The sequence below is a fragment of the Schistocerca serialis genome, chromosome 9 (assembly GCF_023864345.2).
Source record: "Schistocerca serialis cubense isolate TAMUIC-IGC-003099 chromosome 9, iqSchSeri2.2, whole genome shotgun sequence".
Lineage (NCBI taxonomy): Eukaryota > Metazoa > Arthropoda > Insecta > Orthoptera > Acrididae > Schistocerca > Schistocerca serialis.
The window spans coordinates 85217164-85239758 of NC_064646.1; positions in this window are offsets into that span (position 1 = coordinate 85217164).

Consider the following 22595-nt stretch of genomic DNA (forward strand, 5'->3'; position numbering starts at 1 on the left):
ATGGTTTAAAAGGTTTATTATCTTCAGACCATGACCGGTTTCGGATTTTTCTTTACAAATCCATCTTCAGATGGCAGTTACAAGCATTCTAAGTTGGACCTAGTTTTGTTTTTGTTATTCGTTTGCTGCATAGCTACGTAGTTCTGCCTGACGAAATATTCGTGCGTTTATGTTTTCGAGCGCAAGCTTAATACACATTTCAATATGCACTATGTGAGTGCTATTCCAGTCAATGGACGTCACTTTCAACCTCATCATCTTAATTACACACGCAGCACACACGAATAACGTTTACAAAACGTGGCCCAGCTTCATATTACAAATATGTAGTAATATGTAGTAACAGCTGGTAGCTGTTTTTTATATATTATAAACATTAGTCCGTGAATCTGACGACACAAGAGGAGGTCCTAACAGTGGACAAGGATCGTTTGGACGCCGATTTGTGGAGACGTGTGCTGCAGAAACGAGCGAAAATTCGTTCGCAGGAAATGTTGAACCATTCGACCGCAAACATTTCTCATTCATTCGAAATTTCCAAGTGTACAAAGAGAATAACAATACATTAAAAGTTGGATAGCTCAGCACGATAAATTGCTACCAGAATCGTGGCCACTGAAATACAAGCTTGAATTTATCAGCGGATTTTTAGAGGGTTTCTATCGCGCAACACATGCGCAGTGTTGCGGAGTGTTGTCGCTCATACAAAGAGTTCAAGAGCAATTACCTTAACACATATTGGTCGCAGGACACGCAAGAAAGAATCAAGCTGGAGATTGTGCTGGGCAAAGGCCTAAAAGCGTCAGTATTCCATAGTCCGGTGAATTTCTTTGAGTCGCTAGTTAAGAAGAATCGGTTTTTCGACCAGCCGTACAGTCCCAAGGAAATTATGAGGCACTGCTACGTCAGATTACGTCTGACTACCAACACCTCCTCATCGGACGGTGCAACGATTCCACTGAACCATTCAAGAGCGCGCTAAGCGGATTAGGCTATGTCAGCGAAATACGAGACGCAAGAGACAGGAAGAGAAACAACGACCGCAACCGCCAAGGCTCGTCTGGAAGGAACGACCACAGATGAAATGGGGGAAAATATCGAGTACAGAGAAACAACAACTCGAAATACAGAGGAGAATAACTAGCCGCCGTGGGAGAGCAAAGGTAAACGAGGCAATTACGGCAAAAATTACTACGAATGGCAAAATGGAAACTGGAGAGAACCACAAAATCCAAACCAGTTCCAGCAGGATAATGGAGAACCAAAGCAGCAAAGAAATATCTGGTAGAACGCCAGTCAATGTCAGCAAAATAGTCAACAAGATCAAAATATCCAGATTAGGCCACTTAACCTGTCGCGTGGGAGCCGGCCAGTGTGGCCAGGCGGTTCTAGGCGCTACGGTCTGGAACCGCGCGACCGCTACGGTCGCAGGTTCGAATTCTGCCTCGGGCATGGATGTGTGTTAGTCAGGTTTAAGTAGTTCTAAGTTCTAAGGGACTGATGACCTTAGAAGTTAAGTCCCATAGTGCTCAGAGCCATTTGAACCATTTTTTTGTCACGGGGGAAACGTATTAGAAGTCTAAACAGAAACTGACGCTCAGCTACTGTGGACACAGCTCTAAACAGGTTCGCAGAAACCATTGGAAAGAACATCAACATGTTAGAAGACACAAGAGAGCTTTTGTGTGAGGAAAAATAAGTCATGGGTTCAAATGGGTCTGAGCACTATGGGACTTAACTTCTGAGGTCATCAGTCCCCTAGAAATTAGAACTACTTAAACCTAACTAACCTAAGGACATCACACACATCCATGCCCGAGGCAGGATTCGAACCTGCGACCGTAGCGGTCGCACTGTTCCAGACTGTAGCGACTAGAACCGGTTGGCCACCTCGGCCGGCGAAAATCACTGGTGCACCGAGAGGAAAGCACACAGAGGTGCAGCTACAAACGCGGTGAGTGTTCAGCTGCCATGGGCACACCTTGGAAACGAACTTTCTGGTCGTCCCTTCGCTGGCAATGTAAGTAATATTCGCCATGGATTCCCTGAACCAAAACCAGGCCGTATTGGATGTGGGACGAGGAGAGCTCATATTACAAAAAGATGGCATCATGAAATTACATTTGCTGATCACGCAATACATGCGCAAATTCCTGCCGAATGCCTCAAATTACACCACAAACCGGTAGATAGAAATCAATCGTGGAGTCATGGGCGTAGTCGCACCACACAAGAAACAAACAAATTCGACGGGAGGTGCGCTGTGCTACTGATAACACGTTAGGGAACTTAGGAAACATTCCAACGCAAGATAAGGAGGATCAGGAAGTAACATTACTTGAAAACGCTGACGTATTTCTACCGAAAACAGGATGAGTCCGAGTGCGTGAGCACACAAAATTCTTCGTGCTACCTTACCAAATTCCACTCGCCTACCGCCATAACGTTTTCTTAGGGATCTAGAGGACGCTTACCGACAGCATTGAATCTGTAACCTCCATCTACAACAACTCGCTCACGGTAGTAGAAAAGTACGACGAATCAATCCCTTTGGTGCTGGATGTGATGAAAATGCACAGATAAACAAATGATTACAATTTCAGAAAAAATGGATGATTTATTCATGAGAAAGAGCTTCACAAACTGAGCAATCAATAAAACTTTGGTCCACCTCTGGCCTCTACACAAGCAGTTATTCAGCTTGGCATTGATTGATACAATTGTTGGATGTCCTGCTGAAGGACATCATGCCAAATTCTGTCCAATTGGCGAGTTAGATCGTGTAAATCTCGAAACAGTTGGACAGCCCTGCGTGTAATGCTCCAAACGTTCTCAACAGGTGAGAGATCCGGCAACCTTGTTGGTGGTAAGGTTTGGCAACCACGAAGACGAGCGGTAGAAACTCCCGCCGTGTGCGGGTGGTTCTTATCTTGTTGAGACGTGTGCCCAAGATAGCTTGCCATGAAGGGCAACAAAGCAGGGCGTAGAATATCGTCAAAGTAACGCTGTGCGTAATGGTGCCGAGAATGACAACTAAAGGAGTCCAGTTATGAAGAGAAATGATACCCCAGGCGATGGTATCGCACCGCTCTCCGGGACGTCTCCAAATACTTCTTCAGCCTGGAATCTCACCGACTGGAGAAGATCTTCAGCAATGGTCCCGTTTCGAAATGAGCCCTGATGACCAGCGGAAAAGTGGACAAAGGTGTTCCCTCAAATCACTAATTAAATTGTTGTTACTTAGTCGCCCGCATCTCGTGGTCGTGCGGTAGCGTTCTCGCTTCCCACGCCCGGGTTCCCGGGTTCGATTCCCGGCGGGGTCAGGGATTTTCTCTGCCTCGTGATGGCTGGGTGTTGTGTGCTGTCCTTAGGTTAGTTAGGTTTAAGTAGTTCTAAGTTCTAGGGGACTTATGACCACAGCAGTTGAGTCCCATAGTGCTCAGAGCCATTTGAACCATTTTTTTTGTTACTTAGTCTGATTGTTGCTGTTGTTGTTGTGGTCTTCAGTCCTGAGACTGGTTTGATGCAGCTCTCCATGCTACTCTATCCTGTGCAAGCTTCTTCATCTCCCAGTACTTACTGCAACCTACATACTTCTGAATCTACTTAGTGCATTCATCTCTCTCTACGATTTTTACCCTCCACACTGCCCTCCAATGCTAAATTTGTGAGCCCTTGATGCCTCAGAACATGTCCTACCAACTGGTCCCTTCTTCTTGTCAAGTTGTGCCACAAACTCCTCTTCTCCCCAATTCTATTCAATACCACCTCATTAGTTATGTGATCTACCCATCTAATCCTCAGCATTCTTCTGTAGCATCACATTTCGAAAGCTTCTATTCTCTTCTTGTCCAAACTATTTATCGTCCATGTTTCACTTCCATACATGGCTACACTCCATACAAATACTTTCAGAAACAACTTCCTGACACTTAAATCTATACTCGATGTTAACAAATTTCTCTTCTTCAGAAATTCTTTCCTTGCCATTGCCAGTCTACATTTTATATCCTCTCTACTTCGACCTTCATCAGTTATTTTGCTCCCCAAATAGCAAAACTCCTTTACTACTTTAAGAGTCTCATTTCCTAATCTAATTTTCTCAGCATCACCCAACTTAATTAGACTACATTCCATTATCCTCGTTTTGCTTTTGTTGATGTTCATCTTATACCCTCCTTTCAAGGCACTGTCCATTCCGTTCAACTGCTCTTCCAAGTCCTTTGCTGTCTCTGACAGGATTACAATGTCATCGGCGAACCTCAACGTTTTTATTTCTTCTCCATGGATTTTAATACCTACTCCGATTTTTTCTTTTGTTTCCTTTACTGCTTGCTCAATATACGGATTAAATAACATCGGGGAGAGGCTACAACCCTGTCTCACTCCCTTCCCAACCACTGCTTCCCTCTCATGTCCCTCGACTCTTATAACTGCCATCTGGTTTCTGTACAAATTGTAAATAGCCTTTCGCTCCCTGTATTTTACCCCTGCCACCTTTAGAATTTGAAAGAGAGTATTCCAGTCAACATTGTCAAAAGCTTTCTCTAAGTCTACAAATGCTAGAAACGTAGGTTTGCCTTTCCTTAATCTTTCTTCTAAGATAAGTCGTAAGGTCAGTATTGCCTCACGTGTTCCAATATTTCTACGGAATCCAAACTGATCTTCCCCAAGGTCGGCTTCTACTAGTTTTTCCATTCGTCTGTAAAGAGTTCGCGTTAGTATTTTGCAGCTGTGGCTTATTAAACTGATTGTTCGGTAATTTTCACATCTGTCAACACCTGCTTTCTTTGGGACTGGAATTATTATATTCTTCTTGAAGTCTGAGGGTATTTCGCCTGTCTCATACATCTTGCTCGCCAGATGGTAGAGTTTTGTTAGGACTGGCTCTCCCAAGGCCGTCAGTAGTTCTAATGGAATGTTGTCTACTCCCAATTACTTTCAAGCAACTAAACTTTTTTTTGTCAAAACGAGACCTTACGTTGCTCAATTTGATACCTCATTTGTTCATGTATCCTTCTTCGTTTAGCTATAAGAAATTGGACAAAAATCATTTGAGTATTTTGAGTGAGTCTTATTTTCACTCCTCTCTAACATTTAACTAAAATGTGGTCAGTTATTTCTTTAGCCAGGACGATTTTTTTCGAAGCGTGATAGTGAAATTTATGTCTCATTTGGAAGCTGTTATTTTTTTCTGACTGAAATTTCAGCTTCCAGTTTGGTTCACGGCTTATTTTTGTGTGTTTTATTGTTCACGAGAGGTACGTCTGTCCTCCAACACGACACTGAGAAAGGAAGTTAACGATGTTGACTTCCTGCTGTCAAATGCTTTTGTTATAGGGGAAATGGCTGTCGTCGGTTCCGGGAAGTCAGTAATACCATCTGCGGTTATGATTCAGTTTCGTCACTTCACTGCAGGCCATTTAAGTCGCTGGAGTTATCGGTGAACGGCTACGGTTGCGCAGCAAACTGCAGTCCTGACATACAGCCCTGAAATATACGTCCACTTACTAACACAGCTGTTTCCAACTACGCTCGGACACCTCAACCCTTATCAGTCTTCAACCTTGAGCTAATGAAATCAGAAGTAACAGGGACTGTACATTTTTTAAAAATAATAACTCAAAACTCAGTTTTGCATTTACGTCGAGCTAACTGCGTTTCGAATTAACGCATATAAACGTAAAATGTGTATTCGAAGTGGACTGTGCTGAGTATTCGGTGAATTATCATATTTAAGCAATTTTTGTTATCGCCTTAGAGCTTCACGATGTATTGTAATATTCACATTCTTAAGACCGAGTTGTTAGGTCTAGTGACAAGGGCGCTAGACGTATATTCAGAGTTCAAAATCATCCTGCGGACCTTCCAGATTCGTGGCACTAAAAGACACATTCTTCTGGTGAACATATGATTGTCCAATAGTAAAGGACTAAATACAGCTGAAGTGGTTATTAATATCCAAGATGACTAATCATAGCTGTGGTTGCCCTGCCTCCAAAGTTGTCTGCTTCCAGATTACCTTAGTACTTTGAGGCGAATGCCGGGAAGGTCGCTGCCAGTCTCCTGATCCATCAGTGACTGATCCTAGCTTTTCACCAGTATCATCGAAAGTCCATTATATTTATAATTCCGATTAGAAATCAAAAATGGTTCAAATGGCTCTGAGCACTATGGGACTCAACATCTCAGGTCATCAGTCCCCTAGAAATTAGAACTACTTAAACCTAACTAACCAAGGACCTCACACACATCCATGCCCGAGGCAGGATTCGAACCTGCGACCGTAGCGGTCGCGCGGTTCCAGTCTGAAGAGCCTAGAACCGCTCGACCACCAGCGGCCGGCAATTCCGATTAGAAATCTCTGAGTTTTTAACCTAATTATCGTCCGCCCCCGCTAGCTGAGTGGTCAGCACGACAGACTGTCAATCCAAAGGGCCCGGGTTCAATTCCCGGCTGGGTCGGAGATTTTCTCCGCTCAGGGACTGGGTGTTGTGTTGTCCTAATCATCATCATTTCATCCCCATCGACACGCAAGTCGCCGAAGTGGCGTCAGATCGAAAGACTTGCACCAGGCGAGCGGTCTACCCGACGGGAGGCCCTCGTCACACGACATTTCATTTTACCTAAGTATCCAGGATTTTCAAGTCCCTTTTCGGGCGCAAATTATATAACGAATATTTCCAAGGCCTTGTTTGTAACTATCGAGAATAAAATCTGTCACCTGATAAAATAGTATCGATGGAAAGATACTCAACACTGAAGTAGTTTGCATCGTATTGTTCGCGTCCTCAAGATCTGAGGTTCGTCTCCTTCCAACTGTATCACGACGCTTTGCATTTAGATGTTGCAAATGAAGCTGTACAGTGCCCACTTTGCTAAAGATATTGTGCTTTCCACTCACTAACCTCTGATAACGGCGCACACTACAACAGCCGAGCTGACTCACTTTTGTGTTGTGAAAGCTAAGCTGGCTTGCGTATTTTTAAAAATTACGTCGGCCGAATCTTATGCTCATAAGACTGTTCGGCATTTAACAACTCTACACCCCTCCATGTCTTTGTTACCATACCGTGTATCTACAGTATGTCATCATCATCATCGTTGTCATCACCACCACCACTCAGCTTAAGACCTGTTTCACTGTTCCTTCTTCGAGGGTAATTATCCTCCCGTCTGATGGCTTTTGCTCTAGTAAAATCCTTGAAATTTTAGATAATTGTCCAGGAGTGATATAAAAACTCAGCACAAAACGATATCAACAGGAAGATTCGCCCATGACACTGCTATCGTCGGTAGAGATGAGGGAGACATATGGGATAAGCTGAGAGGAATGAAAGGCATAATAAAATAGACTGACAGTAAACTGAAGAAAGACGAAAGTAGAGACAAACTTACCAACGTTGGGATCATGAAGTAGAAAAACTGAAAGAATTCTGCTAGCTTGGAAGCAAAATAAGAAGAAGTAAGGGGAATACAGGAGCTGACCAGAATGGGCAAACGAGCCACTTATCGCCAAAAGGAACTATTAGTATCAACCATTGAGATCTTATAAGAGAAAGGAACTTCTGAGAATGTGCGGCTGCAGCATAGCGTTGTATGAAAGTGAATCATGGACAGCCAGAAAATCTGAAATGAAGAGAATTGGTGATGTGGTGTTACAGAAGTGCGCTGAGAATTAAGTGGCTGTAAGACAGAAAAGAGGAAGTCCTACGCAGGAAAGAAATAAATGGAAAACAACGACGAGGAGGAAACAGAATGAGTGAAAAGTGACAAAAGTCACGGAAATAACTTGCATGGTACTAGGACAGAAACGCTATGGGAAGACACAGGCTGATTTTTTATTTATTTTTTATTTTTTTGAGTAATCAGTCTTCTAACTAGACTGGAATGAGATTTTCACTCTGCAGCGGAGTGTTCGCTGATATGAAACTTCCTGGCAGATTAAAACTGTGTGCCCGCGAAAGGCAAAAGTCCCGAGTTCGAGTCTCAGTCAGGCACTCAGTTTTAATCTGCCAGGAACTTTCAGTCTTCTGACTAGTTTGATGTGGCCCACCACGAATTCCTATCCTGTGACAACCTCTTTATCTCAGAGTAGAAATTGCACCATACATCCTCAGTTTTTCGCTGGATGTATTCCAGTGTCTGCCTTCCCCTACAGTTTTTGCACTCTACAGTTCCGTGTAGTACCAAGGAAGGTGTCCTATCATGCTGACCCCTTCTCCTTGTCACTGTTTTCCATATGTGCCTTTCTTCGCCGATTCTGCGGAGAAGCTCCTTATTCCTTGCCTTATCAGTACATTGCATTTTCAAGATTCTTCCGTAGCACCACATCTCAAATCCTTCGATTCTCTATTCTTTCAATTTTCCCACTTGTAATGATTCACTACGGTACAGTTCTGAGCTCCAAACGTACGTCAGAAATTTCTTCCTCAACTTAAGCCCTATGTCTGACACCAGTAATGCGCAGGAATGACCTCTTTGCCTCTACTAGTCTGCTTTTTACGTCTTCCTTGCTTCGTTCTTTATGGGTTATTTTGCTTCCAACGTGGCAGAATTACTTACCTACGTCTACTTCGTGACCATCAATTTTAATATTAATTTTCTCAGTATTCACATTTCTGCTATTTCTCATTACTTTTGTCTTTATCCAATTTATTCTCAATCCATTAAACATGTCGTATAATTCGTCTTCACTTTCGCTGAGGACAGCACCAGTCAATGAATCTTATCATTGATATCCTTTGACTCTGAATTTTAATCGCACTCTCAACCTTTGTGTTACTTCCATCATAGCTTATTCCATGTACTATTGAACAGGAGGGGAGAAAGACTGAATCCCTGCCTTATACCCTTTTTAACTCGAGTACTTGGTTCTTGGTTTTCCAGTCTTATTGTTACCTCTTGGTTCTTGTACATGTTGCACGTCACCCGTCTCTCCATATAAGCCGGCCGGAGTGGCCGTGCGGTTCTAGGCGCTACAGTCTGGAGCCGCGTGACCGCTACGGTCGCAGGTTCGAATCCTGCCTCGAGCGTGGATGTGTGCGATGTCCTTAGGTTAGTTAGGTTTAAGTAGTTCTACGTTCTAGGGGACTGATGACCTCAGAAGTTAAGTCCCATAGTGCTCAGACCCATTTGAACCATCTCCATATAGCTTACTCCTGTTCATCTCAGAATTTCGAATACCTTGCACCATTTTACATTGACTAGGTCGACAGTTCCTATAAACGTGTCTTTGGATATAGCAATGCAAGCAATCGAGAACTTCGGGTGTAACTGCTGTCTGAGTTGAAGAGGTTGGGACAGGTCGCATCGAACCAGTCAGAAGACTGATGACTCAGAATAAGTTTTGCATTTTATTATCATTACTGGAAACGTGTAGTTCCTTCTACGTATTGTTACTTCATTTTTTTCACTACAAGTAGCCTGCCTCAGGTCTTAATTCAAATGTTATCTCCCACATAAGCACATAGTCTTCGTTTTTGCTACGAAAACCTTTACTTTAAAATATTTGGCTGTGTTTTCACTCGCTTTCGCTGAGGACAGCAATGTCATCGGTGAATATTATCATTGATATTGTTTCATAGGGACAGACGGGTAATATACAATATGTAGAAGAGCCCCGAGAGAGTAATAACAGTGGACTACCAAGAACGGAGTGCCGGAATTAAAAAGAGTGTAAGACAGGGATGTAATCTTTCGCCCCTGCATTTCAATCTGTACATCGATGAAGCAATGATGGAAACAAAGGAGTGGATTTAAAATTCAAGGCGAAAGAATATCAATGATAAGATTCGCTGATGACATTCGCCATCCTGAATGAAAGTGAAGAAGAATTACATGATCTGGTGAATGGAATGAACAGTCTAATGAGGCCAGAATATGCATTGATAGTAAATCGAAGAAAGACGAAAATATTGAGAAGTAGCAGAAATAAGAAGAGCCAGAAACTTAACACCAGGATTGATGGTCACGAAGTAGATGAAGTTAAGGAATTCTACTACCTAGGCAGCAAGATAACCCATGACGGACGGAGCAAGGAAGACGTCAAAAGGAGACTCGCACTGGCAAAAAGGGCATTCTTGGCCAAGAGAAGTCGACTAGTATCAACTTGAGAAAGAAATTTCTGAGAATGTACATTTGGGGCACAGCATTGGGTGGTAGTGAAACATGGACTGCGGGAAAACCAGAACAGAGGAGAATCGAAGCATTTGAAATGTGGTGCTGCAGACGAATGTTGAAAATTATGTGGACTGATAAGGTAAGGTGTAAGTAGGCTGTTTAGGTTTTTATGTTGGTAACGCCACGTACGCTCGACAAACACAGCAACAGTTGGATGCAATGGAACAAAATCTAAAACAGTCACAGCAACAAATGGAACAAAATCAGAAACAAATTAAAGAAACACTTCAACAAACAGGTGATGATTTAACTACTGAGTTACATAACATCGGTTCGAAATGTCAAAAAGTCTGTAATGACGTAAAAACCCAAATTTGTGAGCATTTTCAACCTATCTTTTCGCGGCATGAAAATGCTTTAGAGAATCACGAAGCAGCCACAAAAGAAACTGCAAACTATTGTTCATGAAAATCATGAGACCTTGCGGGCTAAAATTGACTCAGTTGCATCTGCCAATTCGGTTACGCTACTTGTAAAAACTTAGGAAAGCTTAAAGGACACAGTAGATACTCTGAAAATTGGTTCAGAAAGACACATGGAGGGAATTAATTCATTATCAGATAAAGTAGGCGAACTTTCGGATCAGGTAAATAATTTCTCTACCAAGGCAGATGATAATCTGAATGACACAAGACCGGTAATCTTTAATGACACTGAAGAGTACGAACGAATTAGGAAATTCAAACAAAACCAGAATCAGATTAATACCCAACACAAAAGAGAAATCCGGCAAGTACAAGAACAGTTGGCACAAGTAATACAAGAATTACGTATTTCGGAGGAGACTCGCGCTCCAAGACGAGAAGAGGAACTTAGAAATACGTAAAAGCCACAAAATAATAACACGGGGCATTTCGGAAATTATGAAAGAAATTGGCAAGGTGCGCCGAATTTTGAGATGGAACCGCCGACACGACGTAACAATGACCGATATGCGACTCGCCGACACGATGACTTTGACTATAAGCTGTTCATTACTACACGTAAATTCAAAACATTTAAGAATTCTGGCAACGACATTCATCCACAAGCGTGGCTTCATCAATTCTCTCATTGTTTTCCTCCCAACTGGTCATTAGAGCACATATTAGAATTTATGTGTGGCTATTTAGAGAATGAACCAGCTGTAAGAATGCGATCCGTCATTCACGACTGTCACACTGAAGTAGAATTTTACCATGCCTTCCTCTCAGCATATTGGTCTCAAGCTACTCAATATCGTGTAAAACATAGCATCATAATGATGAAACATTTCGAATAATCTGAATTTTCCAGTCTCGTCAAATATTTTGAAGACATGTTGCACAAGAATTAGTATCTGTCAAACCCATACAGCCCCTCAGAACTTATTCGCATTTGCTTAATCAAATTGCCTGAACATTTAAGACATATTATTTTGGCAGGACGTTGCAAAGACTACATTGAAGCTTTTCAGCGACGGTTACAAGAACTGGAAATTGACACTGACAATCGTGGGACGCGAAAACAGGAAAATAATCATTACAGGTCACATCCGTCACAATTCCGTGACGACAGAAACAATAACTGGACACGACAAGGCTATTCTTACAACGCAAATCGTGACCAAAACAGACACCACTCATATGACAATCACTGGCAGAGTAACAATATCACAGGGAAAGATCACCGGTCAGCAGTAATGACGATGACAGAGATACTCAAAGAAACAGACAATATGGGAACCAAAATAATTATTATCAAGGGAGACAGAATAACTTCAGACGCAACGGTCCACCGCGCAGTTACGATTCCGGGAGAAATTCTCCACCATATGACCGACAAAAAAGAAACTATGGAAACTACAGACATAACGGCACACCTGAATGTCATCAGGGCAGGGCCCTCTCGACAAGATGAATTTGTAGAAGTTAGATCTCCAAATCCCAATAACGAGGCGCGCCAACAAAGAGACAGTAGGCAATGACTCACACCGCTGGCAACCACAAAACGTACTTATGAAGCTGACGACATAAGCTCCCGAGGCTAGTAATTACGTAAAGATGGAAGACATTAGGGACATCTTACTCCAGGAACACGACGTAAAACATAACAACATTGCATATCCTGTAATTCACATTATAGTAAATGTAAAATTTACGGCAGTACTTGACTCTGGCAGTCCCATTTCAGTAATTAGTGAAACAGCCTTTAGCAAATGCAACAAATCGAACGATTGCCCCACACTTCCGTTACGTAAGATTAAATTACAAGGTGCAGTCGTTGGAAAAAGTGTAGATGCACGCCAACAAGCCAACTTAATTTGTCAAAGCTACAGTTTCTCTATGAACTTTCTTGTTGTTTCATTACTGTATTATTATATTGGGAGTAGACTTTTTGAATGAATACAAAGCAATCTTAAACTTTCACGATGCTGAAATAAGTTTAGAGAAAGAAGGTAAGTCAATAGCTTTGAAATTTGAAGATTGGCTCTCAAACCATGACGAGGAAATTAATCGGCTTTTCCTTCTGTTAGACAACAGTTCGGAATTTTCGACGTAACTTGACACTAACAATCACTCTGCAAGTATTGACAGGGATGATATCGACGGCGTATTTGTTACCAATGAGTTCATTGAGAATAAAATTCAAACAATTGATAATTGTAATGACACTGATAGGCAGGACCTTATTGAGATTTTACAAGCACATTCCACAGTTTTTACTCACAAAACAGGAACAATCAAGGGATTTCAATACCAATTTCGCGTTCGTGAGCATACTAAATTTTATGTTAGACCATACGTAATTCCGGCATATTATAGGGACCGTGTTAGAACAGAAATACAATCTACGCTTGACGAGGGCATTATTGAGCCTGCAGTAAGCTCATACAACAATCCATTACATGTTGTTGAGAAGAAAAATGGATCGATCAGGCTTGTCTTAGATTCGAGACAAATCAATACCATCATTATTCCTGAAACAGACAGGCCGCAAACGTTGGAAGAACTTCTTCAAAATTTTAATGGTGTAAAAGTGTTGTCTTCCATTTATCTCAGATCCAGCTTTTATCAGATCGAACTTCATCCAGAATGAAGAAAATACACAACTTTTCTTTGTTTCGGCGTTTGCTGTCAATTTCGGAAACTTCCTTTTGGTTTGAACATTTCTTCAGCTGCATTCATTCGCGGGCTAAATTCCATATTACCTGAGTTCTTAAAACGTCACATTACCTTATATGTGGACGATATTCTGATAGCAGAAGGCTCATGGGAACAACATCATCGCATCCTCAACAGTGTGTTATATATTTTTGCAGAATCTGGAATTACAGTTAACTTGGAAATGTCTGAATTCGGTAGGACAAAGGTGAAGTTTTTGGGATACATTACTTCTTCTGAAGGCATTCAGCCGGATCCTGAACAGTTAGAAGCAATCAGAGCCATTCCAGTTCCATCCACAAAAAAACAAGTCTGCAGTTATCTAGGTCTCGTAAATTTTTACCGTCGTTTTCTGAATATGCAAATTCTAGTACCACCAAAACTTTGTTCTCTCACTGACAAAATACTATTTGGAACTGGTACGAACAGGCACAGTTGGAATTCAATTCTTTGAAAGAATCGCTACTTAACGCGCCAATACTAGCTCATCCAGATCTGTCACAAGATATCTGCCTTAGCACGGATTCTTCTACAGTCGGTCTTGGTGCCCATTTATTTCAAGAAGCCATAGAAAATGACACTACTGTTCAGAAAACCATTGCTTTTGCTAGCCGATTGCTAACAAAATCTGAAAAAAATTATTCCGTTACTGAATTAGAAGCTTTAGCTATCGTTTGGGCATTTAACAAGTTCCGTTTCTTTCTTTCTGGTAAGCACGTAAAAGCATACAGTGATCATCGTACATTACAATTTCTTATGTCTTCAAAATTAAATTATGAGGTTAAAACGTTGAGCATTGTTTCTGCAAGAGTTCCACTTCACAATAGTCTACACTCCCGGCAAGGAGAACATTGTTGCGGACACACTGTCACGCGCACCGGCTGGGCTTGAGAAAAGTAACACAGAAGGCAACCTCGAGAAAAATTTCAGTATTCTTTACATTCAGAAAGTCGCCTTTGAAAACTTCATCACCACATCTTTAAAGGACATTGCTCATGAACAAGATAAAGATCCTATTTGTAAAGACATCAAAAGTAAATGGCATGAAAAGACACACACAGATTCAGCATTATTATCTGCTTAGAAACAACATACTCTTCAAATGCTGCACTGTTGATGACAAGCTATGGGTACTTTGCATTCCTGACGAATTTGTTAATAAGCTCGTCTGGTGCATTCATTTCAGCTACGCACATTTTGGTCCAAGAAAATGTTATCATATTCTTCGGACGACTTGTTATTTTAACGCTATGGAAAAGAGAATTCGAAGAGTCTTGTCTATTTGTAAACTTTGTCAAAAAGCTAAACCATCTACCATCTCCCATCGTGCTCCGTTGTTTCCTATCATTCCTTCTAAATTAAAAGAACGTGCTGCTGTTGATCTCTTGGGACCCCTTGTCAGAACATCGAATGGATTTTCGCACGTTCTAGTCGCTGTTGAACTTACTTCAAAATTTGTTTCCTTCGCACCGTTACGTAAAGCCATGGGACGGTCTGTATCCAACGCCTTTGTTAAAAATTTCTTACGTGAAGTTGGACACGTTAGTAAAGTCATTTCAGATAACGGACCGCAATTCAGATCTGCTGTTTGGTCACGCATGCTTCGGAATCATAAAATCAAACCTGTTTTCATTTCATTGTACTCACCACATTGTAACCTGTCTGAACGGATTATGAAAGAAATCAATAAGCTATGCAGACTTTATTGTCACAGAAAGCATCAGCATTGGGACAGATATTTACACTTATTTCAAAATGTGCTGAATGAAATGCCTCATGACTCCACTGCTTCACCACCTATTCTTGTACTGAAGAATGAAGAACCACCGAACAGAATCAGAGAGCTTGTGCCTTTTCCGAGTACACATAAACTTCGACACAAAGACATAATTGATTTGGCTATTAAAAATTTAAATTCTGCTGCAGACAAAACGAGAAAACTACACGGTAAAGCAAATGTAAAGAAACTATATATTGGTCAGAAAGTTCTCATTAAAGCTCATTCATTGTCACATGAGAAGAAACACTTGAGTCACAAATTCTTTCTGGTTTACAATGGACCTTACAGAATCCGACATATACCACATGATAATTGCGTTGAAGTTGAAACTCTGCGTACTAGGAAGAGTAAAGGTTTACACCATATTTCACATGTAAAACCGTTTATTGAAAGATAATCTGCTTTTTAACTTAGTCTTTGCCATAAAATTTTTCACTTCACGTTACTAATACGCTTTGTCAGACTTACAAACTGTTAACATGCAACAATGTTTGAAGTTAACTATCCAGTCAAGAACCAAGAGAACTTGTTTAAACAGTAATTACGAATGCATTGTTATAGTGAACAGATGGCACAGTGTTGTTATTTGTACATTCTTGCTTGTTAGTTGCACGATTACGTAAGGAATATACGGCTTACATACTTAAGAACATATACTGGTAATGAGATTTTAATGCAACGTTTTGGTTTACTTGAAAAGACATTCTTTATTTGAAGTACTTTCTGTGAGATTAAAGATGACTTAGCATTTGGTTTCTTTGACAGCTACACGATTATATCACGACGCCACTAGTGTGTGACACAATTTACATTGTTGCTTTTGCGGTGTATCTCTTTTATATCTGCACAGTTTTTCTGCATTATTCTGGAAAGTAAAACACGGTTTGAAATGGTTCAAATGGCTCTGAGCAGTATGGGACTTAACATCTTAGGTCATCAGTCCCCTAGAACTTAGAACTACTTAAACCTAACTAACCTAAGGACATCACACAGCACCCAGCCATCACGAGGCAGAGAAAATCCCTGACCCCGCCGGGAATCGAACCCGGGAACCCGGGCGTGGGAAGCGAGAACGCTACCGCACGACCACGAGATGCGGGCTGGAAAACATGGTTTAGTAGTAACTTTGTGGTATAGCTACAATGAGACAGCCTTTTCCGCAGCACAACAATACGTTACAGTAAAGTTCTTACTTCGTCATGGCAATAAGCGTAATGACTACGATATCTATACGCAAAACATTTCACTTTTGTTTATGATGAGGTAAGTACATTGACTTCTGCAGAACTTAGCTTACGGTGGACGATAACTACGACACTTCCACAGAATTATCTTACAGCAAGACTCACATGTAGCGCTAAAGGACACGCATTTGAGTGATTAATTTTTGTACTTAAAACACTTATTTTTAAAGATTTTTTAATCACAAAGATGCAAAGAAAGTTTTCGGTGATACATTTCATTCGATTGATGTAATCTGTAGCACCTGAGGGTATAATTACATTAATCCTCAGGGGGGTACACGATTACTTTGTGTACCATGTGTGTGGCAAGCACAAGGAGCCCTAGCTAACATGGTATTTGCTTATACAACTTTACACATCGGTACCATATTTCTCTAACACATAATTACACAGCTATCTGAACATTTAGCTGAGAGAGACAAACATTTTTTTACTACGTCAGTGACACATGTTTACGCAATTACACAGTTGGATAACTTCACACTTATGAAATTGTATTTTGTCTGTACTTTGTGAACTATTCATATTTTTTCGGAACCATTGTGACACTATGAGAGCTTTGAATGTCGTATTTGGTAAGGGATCATGCTTTTTGAAGAACGTTTGAGGTAGATGACTTCATTGAAGGTTTTGACTTTATTGAAAGAAGCTGCGACGATTTTGAGATGTGATTGATCTGTTATGATATTATTACGACGACAATGTGTATTATGCTGTTGAGGTATGTTTATGATCAATAAGCAGATGCTATATGAGGAATTTGATTATGCTATGTATTTATTATGATGAAATATTGAAGAAGTGTCGACGAATATGTATGTGTGTAATAAAGTAAGGAATAATGAGTAGTGGTTAGGGACTCTGATTTGTGAAAAAGGATGTTGGAAACCAAGAATCGTACTTTAAGAGTTATGAAACGTGTGTACATGTGTGAATGCATCACAATGCCAGCGAAAATTTTTTGGACACTGTTATATTTATAGGATTTTGTTTCTGCACATTTGTACCGCAAATTCTCGATGTGTGAAATTTTTTTATATGAGACTGTCACTGTAGTGCAAACTGCTGTCGTAAATATTTCGGTAAGAAAGCTAAGTGACCTTGACGTAATGTGTTGTGGCCGCCCAGCTCCGCCAGTCGCCTGGAAAAAAAGCCATTAGGTGAAAAAAAAGGAGACTATTAACCTCGCTTATGACATTCCTTTGTAGAAAGCATTGGAAATATGACACTCTGTTACTTGGAAACATATGATTATACTGTGGAGCTCGTACTTTGTGCTACTCACTGAAATGCTTATGAATTGATGGGAAATATTCTTACATCTGCACACCTGATTATGACAAGTGTCTTTCTGCAAGAGATGAGAGAATGTCTACTGTCTTATGAAATGCCACATGGCTATTGAATGATGTTTTTATGCTTTGCTTTGTACATAGTTGCTTATTTCATTTGTATCTGGTTTCCAGCTGTGTTGCAGCATTGGTTTTATAAAATTAAATTAAATGCATTTGCTGATGTGAATACTTTCTGTCAACAGATCTATTAAATAATAATTTGATGATCCACATTCTTAAAAAAAGAAGCACTTAGAAAGGAAAGAACAATAAGAAGGGACTAATAACAGTAACTGTATACATAATTTTCTTTTCAAGTACTTGGTAATTTTTTTGTAGAATAGGTTGTTGTGGTGCACCACTTTAATGACATAGACATTAAGATGTGAATAGACATTTCCATTTTCCCCATTGTTGTCTTCAGTGTACTATTTTTGCTGCTTTTGGGTTTGTCATATTTAGATATAAGTGATTGCATTTGCTGCTACTAATTGCCAGGCATAGTGCTACTGAATTTCACTTTGTATTACTCTGTTAAGCCAGTTTTACTACTGATTTATTTTTCTTGTTTGCTGCACATTGCCTTATATTAGTTGTAATATTGCATTTGCTTTGCTAATTTAGATATACTGCTGCTTGCTTTGCCAACTTGCATTTTTTTGTCATTGCTGTTTGTGTTAATTTTTTTTGCTGCTGCATTGCATCGTCCCTTAGTATATATATCTGAGTTCAGGAGATTTAAGTTAACTTAAGAGGGGGTAGTCTATATAAGAGATTGAGTTATGAAGAATAGGAAAAGAATGCATTGAGAAGTTATACGAAAAAGATTTGGGTCAAAATGAGTATTGCACAATGAGAAATAATTATTTTGAAAGAGAATATGAACAAAACAGTAGGCTTTAGGGACAACAGGTTTGGATAGGATTTTTTTTGCAGGAAAAAATGTTGAAATCAGAGGAAAGATTTGGGTTGGACTGCAGCACCAAATGTTAAACTGAAAAAGAACCCTGTCCTTTCCTTTTGTGTTATTCCACTATGTGTTTGTGTACCTTTGTGTATTTGTGCTTTTCCTGTCTTTATGTGTTTAGCTAATAAGATTTATGTTGTAGAATTTTTCTAATACTAAGCTACATTCACTATGTGAGGAATACTGTTATGCTCAAATATAATTTGCACTAATAAAATGTTATTTACTTTGTAAAGATGTTTAGACACTATTTATTCTGTTTTGTTTTAATGCTCATGTGTGAAGTTGATGTTACAAAAGTTATTCTGATCTTTTATGTATTTACTTATGTCATAACTCCTGTAACACTGATGTATATGTTATTTAGATTCTTTTGTAAAGCCTGCATTACTACAAATTTTATCTGTATTGTAATGTTCTTTAATGATGTATTTTGTACCTTTGTAATTGTATTCTTATGTCGTAAATTTATAATTGTATAGACCCAGTTCTTCAAATTAAGTTTCATTTCAATGCACACATTTCTGTTTGTCATAGTATATGCACAATATGTGAAAAGAAAGGGGCTGTTAGTGCTTGGACGTGTGTTGATAATTCAGCAAGGGACTGGTTAACAGCATTGCTGGTTCTAAGGACATACCAAAAAGTTTGTGAGTGCACAAGTGGTGGTTTATGGACTTGCTATATTGTCTGCAAGACTCTTTAATGGTGATTGTGCATCCGCACAGTCGCAACAGATGGCTGCTGGCCATCTCTAAAAGGGCTACAGTGGGTCTACACCTTTGATGACCCACCAATACCATTATTGCTACAAGGACTGCAGTGGATCTGCATCTCTAGTGGCCCACCAATACCATAATCTCTACCAGGACTACAGTGGGTCTGCTCTGTGGTGACCTACCTACCAATATTCTTCAAAACTTCGACTCACTCTGCTGTGGGTTTGCTCTGTTGTGGCCCATTACCTGTCTGCATGTCAAGAGTTAGCACTGTCTTTCCATTGGAAGGACAACACTACTTCTTCAAGACTGCATGGAAATCCACTACTTCCGCGTGCATTTCCTTTTACTGCTCAGACTTCGAGAAAAAAACTGCAATTACTACTGCGATGAATGATCAGGGCTATCTTTATGGACTGTCAGAAAATTTTAGCTTTTGACCAACACTGTATCAATAAGTGCGTGCATTTGATATCTGTGTTACTGTAATTGTGAAAAATTTTATCAAATCATTATTGACTACTACCCAAAACAATTTGTAAAATTTTTTGTGTGGAGCATGGGGGCTATGTAAGTAGGCTGTTTAGGTTTTTATGTTGGTAACGCCACGTAGCGCTCTGTATGAAAATGACTGACTGTGCTGTGTGAAGTCTGTGGCTGGTTTGCATAGTTGGATTATTTGCTATTGTAGTGTTGGGCAGGTGGATGTGAACAGCGCGTAGCGTTGCGCAGTTGGAGGTGAACAGCCAGCAGTGGTGGATGTGGGGAGAGAGATGGCAGAATTTTGAGAGCGGACGATCTGGACGTGTGTGCATCAGAAGGAGTAAATTTGTAAAACTGGATATCATGAACGGATATATATATATATATATATATATATATATAGTTATAATCTTTTTTTAGCTGGCAGTATTGGCGCTCGCTGTATTGCAGTAGTTCGAGTAACGAAGGTTTTTGTGAGGTAAGTGCTTCATATAAGATATATGTTTTTGTTAGTCAGGGCCATTTTTTGTAGGGATTATTGAAAGTCAGATTGCATTGCGCTAAAAATGTTGTGTGTCAGTTTAGTGTTGATCAGAATAAGTAAAGAGAGAAATGTCTGAGTACATTCAGTTCTGCTCAGCTGTTTGAAAATCAAATAACGTAAGAGGTTTATCAGGACAGTAATTCATAAATTTTTCTAAGGAGAGGTTTCAAGGAAATGAGGAGGATCTGTGCAGAATCGGAGAGGAAAGGGATCTGTGGAAAACACTGAAAAGAGGAAGGGACAGGATGATAGGACATCTGTTAAGACTTCAGTGAATGACTTCCATGGTACTAGAGGGAACTGTAAAGGGCAAAAAGTGCAGAGGAAGACAGAGATTGGAATACATCCAGCAGATAATTGAGGATGTAGGTTGCAAGTGCTACTCTGAGATGAAGAGGTTGGCACAGGGGAAGAATTCGTGGCGGGCGGCATAAATCCAGTCAGAATACTGGTGACTCAACAAAAATCGCTTCATTCTGAATGTTAATACCACTTCTGGACAATAAATTAAACTGGAGAGAGCATGTTTAGCGTGCGGAGAATAACAGAATTCCGAAAATTTTGCTTGAATGTAAGGCCCTAGGACTACACATAGTGGGAGAGCCCAACCAGCCGGGAGCACAATTTCCCGTGAAGAAGGAACACGCCAACAAGCCTAAACCTCAGTGATGGCGACACGCTGTAGTTAACACTATGCGATAACAAAGACTTCCAGTGGTGAAGCGTAAATTGGATGCGGAACAGGCAAACCTACCCCATACGACTCGGTCGAAGTAATTAATTCTTGCAAATGCACGGCCGGTAGCAAGTTCTTTGGCTCGCCTTAGAATATACTGGAATGTGGTTAATCACCGAGGAATGCATCAAGCAGCAACCCGTCTCCAGACAAGAATACTGTTCGTTCTCAGCTTGCGAAAGACTTAGAACTTTACTCAGGAACGCCTTGAATATCCAGTATCCATGTCCATATCTAACTAAATTTATAAATGCGAAAATACCTCTGTCTGTTACGCTTGATATGGAGATAGGTTGAACGCTAAGGAAGAACATAGGCTACATTAGAAAGTGTGTAGTACAATATATTTACTGATCTGAAGAACATAACGCGAAACATGGGATAACAGTTACCCTTTGAAAGAGTTATTTACTCTTTGACTTTTGAACTTCGTTATATTTGTGAAAATGCTTTTATTGTTTGATCCGTTCTACATAATACGATTCAACGTAATGAATACAACGTTTATACACACCTCTACATGTTTAATCCATACTGCCATACATATATCAGACAAAAACACGTCAAAATTTAGCCACTGAGCGTCAAGCGTCCTTCTTTGTTGCGTTCAAATCTCTGTTTACTGCTCGAGGTCATGCTGTTAGCGTTGCTGTTCAAAGATTGTGGGTCCTGGGTTCAACACCCACCCGGTTCGGTTTTTTCCTGCACGCGTCTGGATGTGTGCGTAGTCCTCGTCATTATTTTACCATCATCGACGTGCAAGTCAGAGAAGTGCCGTCGTACAAAAAGACTTGCACCAAGCTTCCCAGCCGGCCGGAGTGGCCGAGCGGTTAAAGGCGCTAAAGTCTGGAACCGCACGACCGCTACGGTCGCAGGTTCGAATCCTGCCTCGGGCATGGATGTGTGTGAAGTCCTTAGTTAGTTAGGTTTAAGTAGTTCTAAGTTCTAGAGGACTTATGACCACAGCAGTTGCGTCCCATAGTCTTCAGAGCCATTTTGAACCAAGCTTCCCAGTCAACAAAGCCATACGCACATTTCATTTCGTTCTACAGACACACGAGCGCCGCCTTGGGTAACAGCTAGAATACAATGCTTTATACAATCCTCGACATGTTTAATACGTGCCAATTCATACTTCCATACTAACGTTATAAACGCGATAGTGACTCTGTCTGTTACGTTTTCACGACTAAACCGCTGAACCGATATCCCTGATGAGCAACACAGGCAGCTTTACAAAGTGTGTAATGCAAGACATTTATTGATCTGACGAGCATAACACGAAATGTGGAACAATAATTACTCTTAGAAAAAGTTTTTACTCCTTTACTTTTGAACTGTATCGTATTTGTGAAAATGCTTTTATTGTTTAACATGTCCTACGTAATACGATTAACGTAATGAATATAAAGTTTAGACTCCGCAAAGTGTTAGTCCGTACTTCCACACAAGCCTGTTTCGTTTTAACCGCTAAGGGTAAGGCA